The sequence below is a fragment of the Trematomus bernacchii genome, unplaced genomic scaffold, assembly GCF_902827165.1.
Source record: "Trematomus bernacchii unplaced genomic scaffold, fTreBer1.1, whole genome shotgun sequence".
In the NCBI taxonomy this organism is placed as follows: Eukaryota; Metazoa; Chordata; class Actinopteri; order Perciformes; family Nototheniidae; genus Trematomus; species Trematomus bernacchii.
In genome coordinates, this window is record NW_022987648.1 from 16,483,577 (window position 1) to 16,498,359 (window position 14,783).

At 37.5% G+C, this 14,783-nt stretch overlaps 1 long non-coding RNA gene across 1 annotated transcript; it reads left to right on the top strand.

The window, feature by feature from the left end:
- Positions 1–290: 290 nt before the first annotated feature.
- On the top strand, positions 291–1,427 carry LOC117485911. The gene is made up of 2 exons (XR_004556249.1): positions 291–465; positions 831–1,427. It is a non-coding gene; the product is annotated as an uncharacterized LOC117485911 (long non-coding RNA).
- Positions 1,428–14,783: the final 13,356 nt, after the last annotated feature.

Here is a 14,783-nt window from a genome sequence, read left to right on the forward strand (position 1 = left end):
AAGTTCTGCCATTGGTTGTGAAAAACAACGGTGGACATAGTGGAAAGTGAAATTGACATTGTCGAATTTAATAAAAATACAAAATAATGTATCTGTGTACGTGTTTTACTATGTGATCTGCACTTATCAAACATCTAATTAAAGAATGGTAGCTGTACCTCTCAAACAACCTAAACTAGTTATAAATGTTTAAATGTTTAAAAACTCTGCCCGGTTCACCGACCCCCCTCTGAGTGAATACCCAAGATATCTTGGTTTGATTTGGAGAAGGCTTTTAAAGTAGGGGAGACCAGGGACAGTTGGAACACGGGTTGGTTGTAACACCTTCAATATCTCCAATCACAAACAAGCTAGAGTGATGACACTCACTCTGCACATGCGCAGTTAGATGGTGAGATCGATGAGAAAAAACGGAGCCACGTTTGAATTTCTCGCGTAAGATATCGGCAAAAGTGTGTTTCTGAGGTAAAATATTAACTAAAATGATATGATGTATTTTTTGGATACTGTCTTGAGTTCAAATGTCTAGGAATCCAAACTAGTATTATTAGAATCACTGTTTTGTAAGCTACAAATATAACTAGCTAAATATGGGTCAAGCTAGCAATCAGGCAGGTTCACAGGGGGTGAAAGCAAGACTGGTGGTCCTGGGACGGTTGTAACGGGACGGTTGTAACATGGCACATTTACAATGATGGCTCATTTGCTTGAATTATCAATTGTTCATTCAAGCATACAGTTGTATTGTTGATTGGTGTGCATTGTCCCTGTAAAAATAAACAGAATAAAATACTGTACAGTAGGCCTAAAGTGTGTGTGTGTGTTTACAGTATGCCAAATGTCAGAAAGAGGAAGACAGACAGGGGAGTGCCACTTGCTCTGCTGCAGATGGGCTCAAATTAAGTTCAGGAGGGCAAATCATTCAGGGAAGTGGCAAAGTCCCTGGATATATGCCATGTCACCCTGTACCGGTTCCATAAGAAGAGGCTGAGGTTGGAGAGTCAGACAAACCCAACAAGAAGCAGAAGATACAGGACTCATCTGATGAAGATGAGGCTCAATACTGCATTGTGTGCCTGGAGAGCTACTCCAGGTCCAAGGAGATCTGGCTGCAGTGTTGCTCCTGTAAAGCCTGGGCACACAAGGACTGCACAGATGGAAGTGCCTTTTACACCTGCCACAACTGTGAATCTGATTAATTCTGGTGTTCTGTTTTAAGTTCTGTTCAAGTTCTGTTAATTGTTCATTGTTTGTTGGAGGATGTGTGAAACCCCATTAAAATCTTGTTGCCTTAGAATTTGACTGCTTTCCCTATTTGTTGTCATGTAGTGTGAAAAAAGGTAACCGTTATTAACATGTTACAACCGTGCCTGGCATGTGCTACAACTGTCCCTGTACACAAGGACAGTTGTAACAGTTGAGTTTTTTTTTTAAAATACATTTTCCAACCTGTACTTATTTCATAAAAACATCTTAAATACATTGTTTCAGTAGCTGACATATTGATAATGTATAATATAGCAAAATGGCTATCCTATTGTAAATGGTTTTTTACTTATTGGGGAAAAACCCAAAAAGTGTTGCAACTATCCCTGGTCTCCCCTATACTAACTCTAACTCTATTGTATACTAACTCTTCCCGTCAAGAATATGAATAGAACTTAGATAGATCACTTTACATTTCTGCAAATGAATAGCTTAGCTACTTGGCACTAAGAGTACAGATATGTCTACCCTTTCTTTTCAGAGTGTAATATCTGCATTTTCTCTTTTGGTTTGAATAGGAGAAGGGCAATGCTTATTATTGCAATATACAACTACACAAAAATAATAATTTTTTTATTTACTATATCAGTACTTTGTATGCACTCATTTCATAATACAGAGGCAAACTCTATACCCAGTGGCGACTGGTCATTAGGGGCAGGTGGGGCACAGCCCCACCTAGTGTCAGCAGAAAGTATTACAAATAATGATTACAAAAATGCAAAAAAATAAATAAAAAAATATATAAAATATATTTTAAGATCATGTTTAATCATCTGATTCGTCTGTACATTGCTGTTTTAGTCTGTGTTCTTCTAATTAGTGTGTCTACAGTCACAGTGTGTGCCTATTGAGCTGTTTAGAGCCATGTGGGACAAAACCTGATTATGCCCCTTCCTCTCGCTGTGAAGTCAACGGTGACTGTAAAAACTTCACTGCGCATGCTCAGAGTATTTTGTAATGAAATGTGTGTGGCAAAAAAATAATGACCAGAGGGGCATGGAGCTACCATCCCCACCATACGTCATCTCAAATCATTTTTACTACGTACTTTTTTGTAAGTACGTGTGCCGCGAAAAGTGTGCTGTGTGAAGAGGAGACGAGAGAGCTGCAGTGGCGCGTCCTAAAACCAGGAAGTAAGCACAAAAAAGCAATGAGATTTCTCCAGAGGATTTTAGAAAATAGCTCGAAATAAGATCTGTGGGAAACGTACCTGTTAGATAAATGCACGTTTTGATTAGCCGGATAACATCCACATGTCTACCCTACTTATATAATTTTTTTATCATAAATCTATGGATTAGATTTATGATAGACTTTTGAAACTACAAGAACATAAGGAGGACTTTTACAAAAAAGTAATAGAAATGTTTGTCCAGAAGGATAGGCAAATGGACTTCATCTTCAAGTCAAGGTAAGACCGCCATTTTATTGAAAATGGGATCTTACTAAGAGAGAACAATTCAATATTTAAATGATAAAATGACATTTTTTGGGTATCCTTTTGTTGAACTGTCTGTTTAAAATTAATCGAAGCATCAGACAAAAAAAGCTTTTGAAAATAATATTATATCTTGGTTTAGGTCAAAATATAATATTTGTAAACCTGAAGAGTCAGTGCCAGTGCCTCACCAGCCATGAACCTCACTGCACGTCACTGCAGAAGCTTATATATAGACATCTAAGTTTTTTGTGCCCCACCACTTTTGTACATATAAAAACGCCACTGTCTATACCTAAAAATAATTATTTAAAAAAAAATCCTCACAGAACCCCATATTTCGCTGTTAACGCAGTTGCAGGTGGGAATTATAAGACCGTGACACATCGAAGGCTGAAGGACAACACTAGAACTGTGTAACTTTTTTTCAATAAAATATTAAAGTCTTCCAGTCCGTGACTTTTCCTGAAAGTGTGTTATGTAGCACCCTATGTTGTTAAAAATTGTCAATTTATACCTATTTCCGCCCAGCGGGTCATATTGACCCCACCCCTTTTCATATAAACATGACGTGTTGCTATAGCAACGCCTTTTGTCTACTGCGGTTCCTTATAGATTGAGAGATAGATTGAGAGAGAGAGAGATAGATGGATAGATATATTGATAGATAGTTATAGATAGAGAGAGAGAGAGAGGAGAGAGAGAGAGGAGAGAGAGAGAGAGAGAGAGAGAGATGAGAGAGGAGGAGAGATGAGAGAGAGAGAGAGAGAGAGAGAGAGAGAGAGAGAGAGAGAGAGAGAGAGAGAGAGAGTCGCGCTGCGCTCCGCAGCAAACAGCTGTGGGGCGAGTTGAAAGTACGTTATGCTGGCCGCGGTGTCTAAATAATGCTTCCGGGCCAGCGGGCCATTTATAATGTCGAGCCCTGAGATTATATTGGTATACGTTTCATCCCTGTGCTTTGATGAAGCCTAATTTGATAAAGTTTCAAATTAATTTCTGAAATATTTCGTTAATAAATATTTAACGTAGTAATATAGTTGTCTTTGTCACATTTTATTTGGCATTAGTAAATAATTATGCACATTTACAGATATTTTACATGATATGAGTGATAACACGTGTTATAAGGGCTATTTCGCACAATAGGTGTGCCTTGAGATTTTTACTTGTCCTTTGGTGTGCCTTGGGCACAAAAAGTTTGGGAACCACTGCTGTAGAGAAATGTAAACGTTCACCATCCCCCACCCGCCTACTGTATGTTGCTTTTTGACATGTAAATGAGTAACTACCCCCCTCTGAGTGAATACCTGTTGTACCTGTCCGGGGCTAAGCCCATAGGACGATGCTCTGATGTCATCACCCTCGCACATTGGTCATATGTTTACAAAAAACGATGTTAACACTTTCTCGTTCTTAATATATGCTATATTTAGGGTCGATATGTGTTGAATTTACTTTAAAATAGCAGATCACTGTGATTCACTTCTCCGCGGCTCCTCCGTGCAGAGAGGCCCCCCCCCGTTGACAATTCACGAGCGTCTAACTCTCTCCCCCCTGTGAAGAGATATCACAGGGGGGGGTTGGCACACACACATTCCGATGGCCAATTCGTTTTAAACAAAGAGTAGGCTATACTCAACATAGTGGGGTGGGGGCTGGTGAACGGTATGGTCAATGTTTGTAAACACTGTGACATTTTGACTTTATTTGATCATTTCAGTTAAAAACTAACGTTCATATTTCATATTACTGTTTTGCCTGGCTGGACCTGTAATTTACAGGAAAGGAGTGCACGCTACTAAAGAGACACGCTACCATGGAAACCAAACAATGGTGTTGCTGTATTGAAGTCCGAGTGGAAACAGTCATTGGATGATTGGATGGTCATTATGGGGAAAAATAACACCCAGGGATCAAGATCCCTCCGCGACACGACGCGGAGGGATCAGTAATTTTAGTGAATTACTGAGTTTAGGCACGTTAATAACATTTTAATGAAGTTGAATACAGTATATTCATATTTGTCAGTGATTTCATGTCAATTCGGCGAACATAAACGATTAAATTAGGATTAAAAATCGAGAGCCGGCTGCTGTTCGTTACGGCAACCCAACTAGGACACTTGACACAGTGGCTTTTGGCAAAGCACACAAAGAAAACAAAAAAAACCGAGAGAGATGAGTTATTGTTATTACAACGTGACTTCACTATTATTTAACAACTATTTTTATTGGGTTCTTTTATTTGGGGTTAAGTACATTGTCAGAATAAGTGAGAAATGGATTTAACTTCTGCTAGACAGCTATCATACTGAATAAATATTTATGCAAAAATGTATGGCATTAATAATGTATATCTAATTACATTTAAAAATGTATGGCATTAATAATGTATATCTAATTACATTAACTGTGAATGTCTTTCATTTTATTTAAAATGAAATAAAATTACATAAAACATTTTCCATAAAAAAGTTGATTCAAGAACAAATCAGTACTTTTCTTATATGACTATTATTGCTAAATTTGAAAGGTCTTTACCAGCTTTGGAATTATATATATATATATATATATATATAGCACCTTCTGCCATCCCATCTCTACTGACATATGGATCTTAACAAAGATCCGCTATACATTAGTACCAGATATACTGTACACGGACATTTAGTGAACCAGACCAGCTGTTTCCGCCGGGTCTTCGCTTCCCGGGCATCACGTTGTTTACAAGTGTGTTCAGATGCTAAATAAAAGTTTAGCTTGTACTTTTGATACCCCGCCTCTCGGCACCACAACATCCAGTTTACTGTATTTCACATGAGCGATGTCGAACATTGAAAAGTCCTTATAAAATCTCTGTTATTAGATCAGTACTTTTCTTATATGACTATTATTGACTTGAACACTGAGAATGTATTTATTAACTTCAGACATTTGAAATATTTGAAATCAGATGAAAACAAACTGTAACGGACCCTGCCGTGTTATCTATGATTACTATGCCTTACTGTACATTCATAATTTCAGCCGGAGGTAGGTGGTAGGCGTTGCGGAGGAGCAGATTGCGAGTGAGGTGCCTGTTCTAAACGAACTATTCCAGCTGTTATAAAGCATTAAATAAAAAGTAAGCAAGGAATACAGAATGTTTCGTTACGTAACTTTGTTGAGAATATGGTCATGTACATGTAATACATGGGATCATTTGCAGCGACTTGGTCATTGTGGGGAAAAATAACACCCATCCTGATCGTTTCAATGAAGTTGAATACAGAATATTCATATTTGTCAGTGATTTCATGTCAATTCGGCGAACATAAACATCAATGATGATGATTAAATTAGGATTAAAATTCGGGAGAGCCGGCTCGTTCGTTTTTTCCGACTAAACAACATTATTAACAACAAAGAAGTTGATTTCACATGACTCCAGTGTGGAACCCCACTGCACCCCCTGGTGGATCAATGATCCATTGCAGCTGGCTTCACAATAATTAAATGTATTTATCATGGGGGCGGTATCAAGTCAGACTGGGGGCCGGCCGGCCATCACGGAACGTGCACGAACCGATCACGACCCTCGCACTTTAAACTGTCCAAAATAAGACGCTTCATCTGTATATTATCTAATTCATATGAGTAAAGTCTAAAGCACAAGGTTTTATTCCCTTTGGCTGTAGGCCTAAGTCCTATATTACACACTATAACAACAGTAATGATTGTTATTTGTTTTTGTAGTCACCATCCTTCCGGACACTACAGTTTAGAGCAGTGGTTCTCAACTGTTGGGTCACGGACCCATTTCGAGTGGGTCGCAGATGTGCAAGTAAATAAAAAAGAAAATTACAAAAAAAAGGCCCGATTTTCTAACGCTGCGCACGCAGTAGCCGTTTGACTGGAAATGCCGGAGATCATAAACAGTTTCAAAACTTTTGTCACGTAGTGATCATCTTCTAAATAAAACATCTTTGATGATGTTTTTTCGAGTCTTCTGGCCAATCAGAATCAAGATGACGGCATGGTGTTGTTGCCGGAAGTCCCGACGGAGAATAACTTTGCGGTAGAACTACTCTTTATACATCCATGGGTACAACTTCAGATAAAAATGAACACGTAATGAAATACGACCCTCGGTTTGATGATTGACAGGTCACAGAACGATGGGGGCTATCTACCCTTATCCACAATTTAATCTCCTCTTTGCTCTTCTCTCTGTGTGGAGCAGCAGGTTCAGTTGTCAGAACAAAGTAAAAAACAAAAAATGGCATAAAATATTATTAAATATGTCGGGTAGTAATAGATTTATTTATTTTCTTCTCAGAGTGTACCAGAATGCGTAGTTTATATGTTATTATTTCTAAAAATCTCCTGGGGGAGAATCCCCCCAGCTGGGGTTGGCTTTTCAGCATCTCACGTTTTTCACATGTGGTGAATTTGCAGGATTGTCTCCAAGTCTGCCTTTTTATTGAGTACAAGACAAGTGTGCCTTTTTATGTTATACAGCTCAACTTTGATGCTAGAAACTTGATGACCATCATGAGATTACACTTTTTTTATAAGCAGTTTAATTCTGTGAAGGGATATAGCCTAAGGGATATATGCACTGTACTTCACTTTTTTTTAAATCACGATTTGTTTTTAGAATCGATTTCAGTGGTTCAAAATGATGGGTCGCGATTTATTGACAAAGGAAAAAAGTGGGTCCCGAGGCTGGACCAGTTGAGGTTTAGAGCAAAGTTACAATATGCACTTCCAGGCACCTCGGAAGAGCTGCGAGATTCATGTTTTATTATGGCATTTTTACTGCAGTCACTTGCAGTATCATAGATGTAAATCTTGAGCCAGCTACAGTCCCTGTAACATCCAAACAGGGATGTCTCAATAGGAGAAATCTAGTAATGAAAACTAACATGACTGAAATTCCATGATTCAAGATACCCAATTTGATACATTGGTAAAAAAATTTAAACAAAATTACCTCTCTAACATTTATTTTATATTTCTTTGAAAACATCTCCTTCAAACAAAGGTATTTATTGACGTTTTTTAAAACTACCCTTAAGTAGATAACATTTGAACTAATCATGTTGACTTTTTTAATTTAACCAAGACACATTTTTACTGAATCAAGCTTCAACACAACATAATCCAAGTCAATAGCACCTGTGGTACCAGCTGCTAAAAGCTAAAAGCCTTTACTAATGCTAAATGCTATATGGATTTGTGTTGTTTGCTTGCAGCATTATCATGGATATATAGGGTGCCTTCTGTGCTATTGAGTGCAGGAATAAACATGTATATATATATATATATAAATTAGATACATAGTATAGGCCTGTATTTATATTAAACCTCTACTTACTATTGGCCTCATTAAGGCGAAGAGACGAGTCTCGAAAGGAACTGGAGAAAGGTCTTTGAATATTCTGTGGGTGTATTTTGTGTATTCACATGCATCTAACCACTTGTATCATTGTTAACCTTTATCAAAATGTGCCTACAGCTTAAAAGAAAATGTCATGTTCTTACATATATTTCTGTATTTCCGTTAGTTAGTCAATGTTTGAATTTGAAGTATTCTATTCCACAGTCCGTCAATTTTCACTTGGATGCACAGTTGAATTGGGTTTCCCTGTGTGGCAGAGGAAGACACTTGAATGATCCTCCAGGGGTGTATGGATGGAGTGTAAATATGCAATGCAGAGAAACCAACTAAAGCTTTGTTTGTCATTATTAACGCAATAAATGTAACCTGGGTGTAATCTTGGACTCCAACCTTTCATTCCGTCCCGTACTCTTTGATCCTCAGACTCCGGCCTTCTTTCTATTCCCCATTCACGCCTCCGCACTTTCGAGTGTCGCTGCCCCGACCCTCTGGAACTCCCTCACTGCTGAAATCCATAATACCCCTTCTCTGGACATCTTCAAGTCAATCGTGAAAACTCATCTGTTTAACATAGCCTTCCATCATTCCATAAGTTACTCATCCCCCCCTACTCACAAACTGTCACACATCTCCTTATCTGTATTCTGTCTCCTTGTCTGTTTATGTTTAGTCTCAGCAGGTTGTGTTGTTTGTTTTGTGTTTCCCTCTGTTTAAGTACTTGGGTATATGAAAGGTGCTATATACATTTAAGTTGTTTTTATTATTATTACAGTACAATTTCATATCGCTGCAGTAAGCTAGTGATCTTGGATAAACTCAGCTTTTGTTAAGGTTTTCACTCTTCAGGGTCTTTGAATACAATATGTGTTTTATGTAATGCAAATCTACGCAATTTCATGAAGTAGCTCCACAACATGTAGTGCGGAAATCCACTCAAACTGTAGGTTTAATACACATTTGTCTGCATTACACTGTGGTAATGTATCCATGTGTTCTGGGTCTTTTACATTTGATTTAAGAAGAACAATCTTTGCAATGGAAATCCATACTGATATCAGAGATATTATATTAATGCTTATTATGTCCTATAATGTATTTCTGTGTCAAGATGGTATTTTAGTAAAAAGTAGGCCCAAAAGCCAATCCACACCATCAGAACTTTTACAACGTTTTTTGGAGTGTTTCAATCGACCATTCATCTTAAGCTAGAGATCCATTATTTCAGGGTTAGTGGAGAATAAAACCCACAGACAGTCAATCAAATCACACAGACGTTTCAATTTGTTGTGAAAAAGTAAACTACAGTATATCTATAACAATCAATCCGTGCCGCTAGTGTCAATACAATCCGTCCCTTGACACTATGAGAATATAAATACATCAAACAATCTATGTCACTCAATAATGATAACTGCAAAAAAACACCTATCTGTTATATTCAAGCTCAAGCTTTGGCATTTAGTCCCAAGAAATAGATGCTATGCACAAAGAATGAAAGATCATTAAATTATAAAAATGCCATTGCATTCACTCAGAAGTTGTGACAATCAAAGTAGCGTCAGTGGTATGAAAGAAAGCCACCGGGTTTTTTCTCTCAAATGCCGAGTGCATTCTTGAAATAACGGCAGATCTCTGACATTTAACCAGATGGGTAGGCACTAGGCAGACAATGATCCTCACTCAAACTATCTGTGGGCTTAAAGCAATGGAATCTATTGAGCAAGGAATTGAAGTGAAGAAATATTTGGTTTAATAAAAAATGGATGGTTCCTTATATGTGTCAGCTATTGTCAAATGGAAACTTTTTCATGTTTTCAATACTTGTTTTTGTTAAGAATTGTTATAAGGTGGTCTTGCCTTGTTACTGTTCAAATACTGTATACAAAAGTAGAGGTGTAACTCACTGGGTTTTGGGGAATTGTTACTTTCTACACCAAACCAGCAAAGAGCATTACACAAAAGTAGGCATCAAAAAAGTACAAAATACACCCTGCTGTATCAAGATTGTATGTTTGTATTGCTGTTTAATAGTGTTGAACTCAAACGTGTTTGACCTTTGTGTCTTTTGCTTGTGTCTGAATCAAAGCACACCTGCCATTTATTTTGGAAAGATACAATTGTAAAATGTTGTCCCAATGCCAGTAGAGTTTTTAAATAATCGTTAAAAGTCAATGCCATAACTGAGTTTTCATTTTGAGAAGTACCATTTTTTTAAGGTGTAAACTCGTACTAAGTCTGTTGAGAGTGACCCTGATAGAGACCGATGTCATTCTCAAAGTGTTGGTCATTTAAATGCAGATTGTCATGTAAGATATGAGCATTTTCATTTTGCATTAACGTTAGAGTTTTCCTGGATTTATGCAGAGCAGTTGAAGCCAAGAAGGCAACTGATGGATCAATTATCGAGCTTAGAATTTATTTTAAAAAAACTATGAGTGACGTCACAGAAATTACATAAATGTATAATATAGTCTATGGATCCATATGGCACATGAATGGTATCAAAAGCAAGCAATGCATTTACTCCATGGTTATGATAAAAGGCACAATTCATCGCAGCATTTGGCTTCAGGGCCATTGTTTTTCTATACTTTAGTTTACTAATCAGTTTGAAAGCTGACAAACTATCACATGCTGCTCACAGGATTTATCTGGGATAGTTTAATGCCATTTAATAGACTTTATTTCATGCCCGATGAACAATATAAGTGTTGAAATAGATTAGGATTACAGTATATGCATTTAGAATTCTGTATCTCTCACTCATGTGCCTTTGTTAACATTTTAACTGGACATTAATTCTGATAACACTTGACACTTTGTGCAATTTATTTATAAAGTGTTTAAAGGTCCAATGGTTTCACTAGGAACCCTTATCATTTGAAGTTTAGGTATCTCAATGTTTTTTGTATTGTCTGAGAACTGTCTGCCTTTTGTCTTTTCCATGTGACACGTGCACACACACACACACACACACACACACACACACACACACACACACACACACACACACACACACACACACACACACACACACACACACACACACACACACACACACACACACACACACACACACACACACACACACACACACACACACACACACACACACAACCCTATACTCTGATCTCTACATTTTGTAATAATGACCGTACTTAAAATTGTAACTTGGAATATCCGTGGAATTGGCACCCAGGCAAAAAGACTTAAGGTATTTAACCAAATCAACACACTACAAGCAGTCTCCTACAAGAAACTCACACATCTCAATCCAACTTTCATAAATTAAGAACACCACAGTTCAATCAATATTCTCTGCCCATTACAACTCGTGGCAATTTTGATAAGGAACACCATCATATTCACCCATAACAACACCATCACAGATCATGATGGACGATGTATCATTATAAATATTACAGTACACCCACCACCATTGCCTGTGTCTACGGCCCAAATAATGACGACCCAGCCTTCTTTCACAGCTTTTTTACCTCGCTCGCCAACATCTCAGACTCTTCAATAATAATAATTGGAGGAGATTTCAATGAGGTTATGAACCCATCACTGGACAGATCGAATAATTCAAATAGCACTCGCACCAATCAAACCACAGAAATCATCAAACAGTTCATGAGTGATTTAGGCCTTGTCGATTGCTGGCGGTTTAAAACACCCAACAGTTAAAGAATATTCTTTCTTCTCACCGGTTCACCACTCATACTCCCACATTGACTATTTCCTTACCAATAACTCAATGATATCACAAATCTCAGACATAATAATACACCCTATTACCATTAGCGATCATGCACCTGTCTCCCTCACCTGGAATATGAACCATTTCAGCAAACCACCAAATAGATGGCGTTTAAATACATCATTACTTGAGGATCCTAACTTCGACACTTATATCAAGAGAGAGTGGGCTTCCTTCCTAGAAATAAATGATTCACCGAATATAGTACCATCCCTACTTTGGGAAACAGGTAAAGCCGTTTTAAGAGGAAAAATCACATCATACTACACATAAAAAGAAGAAAAACACCGAACAGGAACAGTACTTAGAACAAAAAATTAAAGAATTGGAGAACCTAAACGCAAATAATCGCACAGCACAAATTCAAAATGAATTACGGAAATATAAATTGCAACTAAATGAATACACAAACAAGAAAACTCATTACCATAAAGACTCAATCAAACGAAACAAAGAAAAAACAACTATTTCAACAATTGTGAACGTAGCAGGGAAAACCATTCAGGCACCTGAATAAATAAATAAAACGTTCAAAGATTTCTACAGTAACTTATATTCTACAACAAATAACCCAAGCAAAGAAGACATTGAAACATTCCTAAACAATATTGAGTTACCAAGACTAAAGGATGACCAACAAAAAAACACTTGAACAACCATTTACAATCACCGAATTCTATAATGCACTCAAACTCATGCCTAATAACACATCACCAGGTCCTGATGGCTTCCCTGCTGAGTTCTATAAACACTTCTGGAATATTTTGGCCCCAGTTTTCAACAGATTAACAGTAGAAATCAAACAAAAATTCTAAACTTCCTGGTACCGTGAATACTGCTACTATCTCTTTATTATTGAAACCTGATAAAGATCCCACCTCCCCATCAAGCTATCGCCCCCTATCTCTGATCAATACAGATACAAAAATGATTAGTAAAGCATTAGCAAGTCGCATTGAAACAGTAATCCCATTTCTTATTCACTCAGACCAAACAGGCTTTATTAAAGGAAGACACTCTTCCAATAACCTACGCAGACTTTTTAACATAATCCATTACATATCTAATACGAACTCACCGACAGCCATTTTATCATTAGATGCAGAAAAAGCCTTTGACAAGGTAAACAGTTTATTTTTAATTGCAGAACTAAAACAATTCGGATTCGGTGAGTCTTTTATTCAATGGGTCAAGATCTTATACACTTCACCGATGGCCACAATCACCACCAATGAACTGATATCACAATGTTTCACTTTACACAGGGGTACTAGGCAAGGATGTCCACTCTCTCCATCACTATTTGCTATATTCATTGAACCACTTGCTGCAGCTATCCGTCAACACATTAACATCACAGGAATACAAACAAATAATATACACCACAAGATTAGCCTTTATGCAGATGACATTATACTATATTTACAAAATCCCTCTACCTCACTACCTGAAACCATCCGCCTCATAAACACCTTTTCTGAATTATCCGATTATACTATATGGTCTAAATCAACCCTTCTTCCACTCTCATCTAATAGCTGTGTGATGGCAGTCCAAACACCGCCTTCTTTTCTGCGTACTGGTAATTTTACTTATTTAGGAATCAACATTTCCCCCAGGCTGACAGAGTTAGTAAATCTGAACTTCACCCCACTTCTCAAAACAATAGAAGACAATTCCTTCAATGTTGGATGAATCTCCCAATATCCCTTATAGGCAGAATTGCAACAGTCAAAGTGACCATACTCCCAATGATAAATTACCTATTCTCAATGATCCCTATTAAACCCCCACCCACTTGGTTCAAATCTATAGACTCTGCCATCTCAAAATGTTACTGGAAAAACAAAACACCTAGAATCAAACTATCTACTATTCAAAAACACAAGAGTCAAGGTGGCTTAGAAGCACCAAACGTTCTGCATTACTTCATTGCTCAGCAATTACAATACATTTATAAATGGACTAATCCTAATAATTCCGACACCTCCTGGTTAGACATTGAACAAACATTATGCAAAGATATTCATATTACAGACTTACCGTTCATAAGCCGCTCCATCATACGTCATCCATGCTTCAAAAACCCTGCAATAACCACAACTCTGACAGCCTGGTATACATTTGACGAATTAACTAACAACACAATTTCACCCACTGAACACACTCCCATCTGGAACAATCCTGACTTTCTAATAAACAGAAAACCTTTACATTTCAAATCATGGATCGCCAAAGGCATTACACACCTCAAACATATATTTCATGAACACAAGTTAATTCCATTTTCTGATTTGGTCCAGAAGTACGGCATCAGGGAACATCAATATCTACAATATTTACAACTCAAATCATCCATTCAAACCAAAGTTAACAGCAAAACGTTGAACTCTTATCCCCCCTTAGAAATATTCCAAATCAAATCAAGAAAAAAACTGCTTTCAAAAATATATAAATTAATTTATTCTGCAGACTTAACAATGTCCATCCCTTCAAATAAATGGGAAAAAGATCTACAGATCACCCCGAACGCCGACTTCTGGTCTCAAATCTGCGGAAACATCTTCTCCATATCAACCAACACCAACATCAAACTCAGACCCTTTATTGATCTCAACTACACACTTTTTAAGTATTTAGTTGCCAAATCAGGCTATAAGGGTTAAGGGAGGTGACAAAACCATTCCCCTAACTTCCACTGCCCTTGCTCTGACCACACCCATCTTTACACTTGGCCTTTTTATCGAAACTTTAAGTTGTGTTGTCAAAACCTGTCTAGAGAGTCCTGTGGCATCTTTGAGAACACCACCTTTTCTTTTCAAAGACTGCATCGTGCAACCTCGAACATTACTATTCGGTGGCTACATCTCTGCCTGAACCAAACCAAGAAGTGATCAAATATCTCCTAAACTGAGGACGAAGAAGGGTATA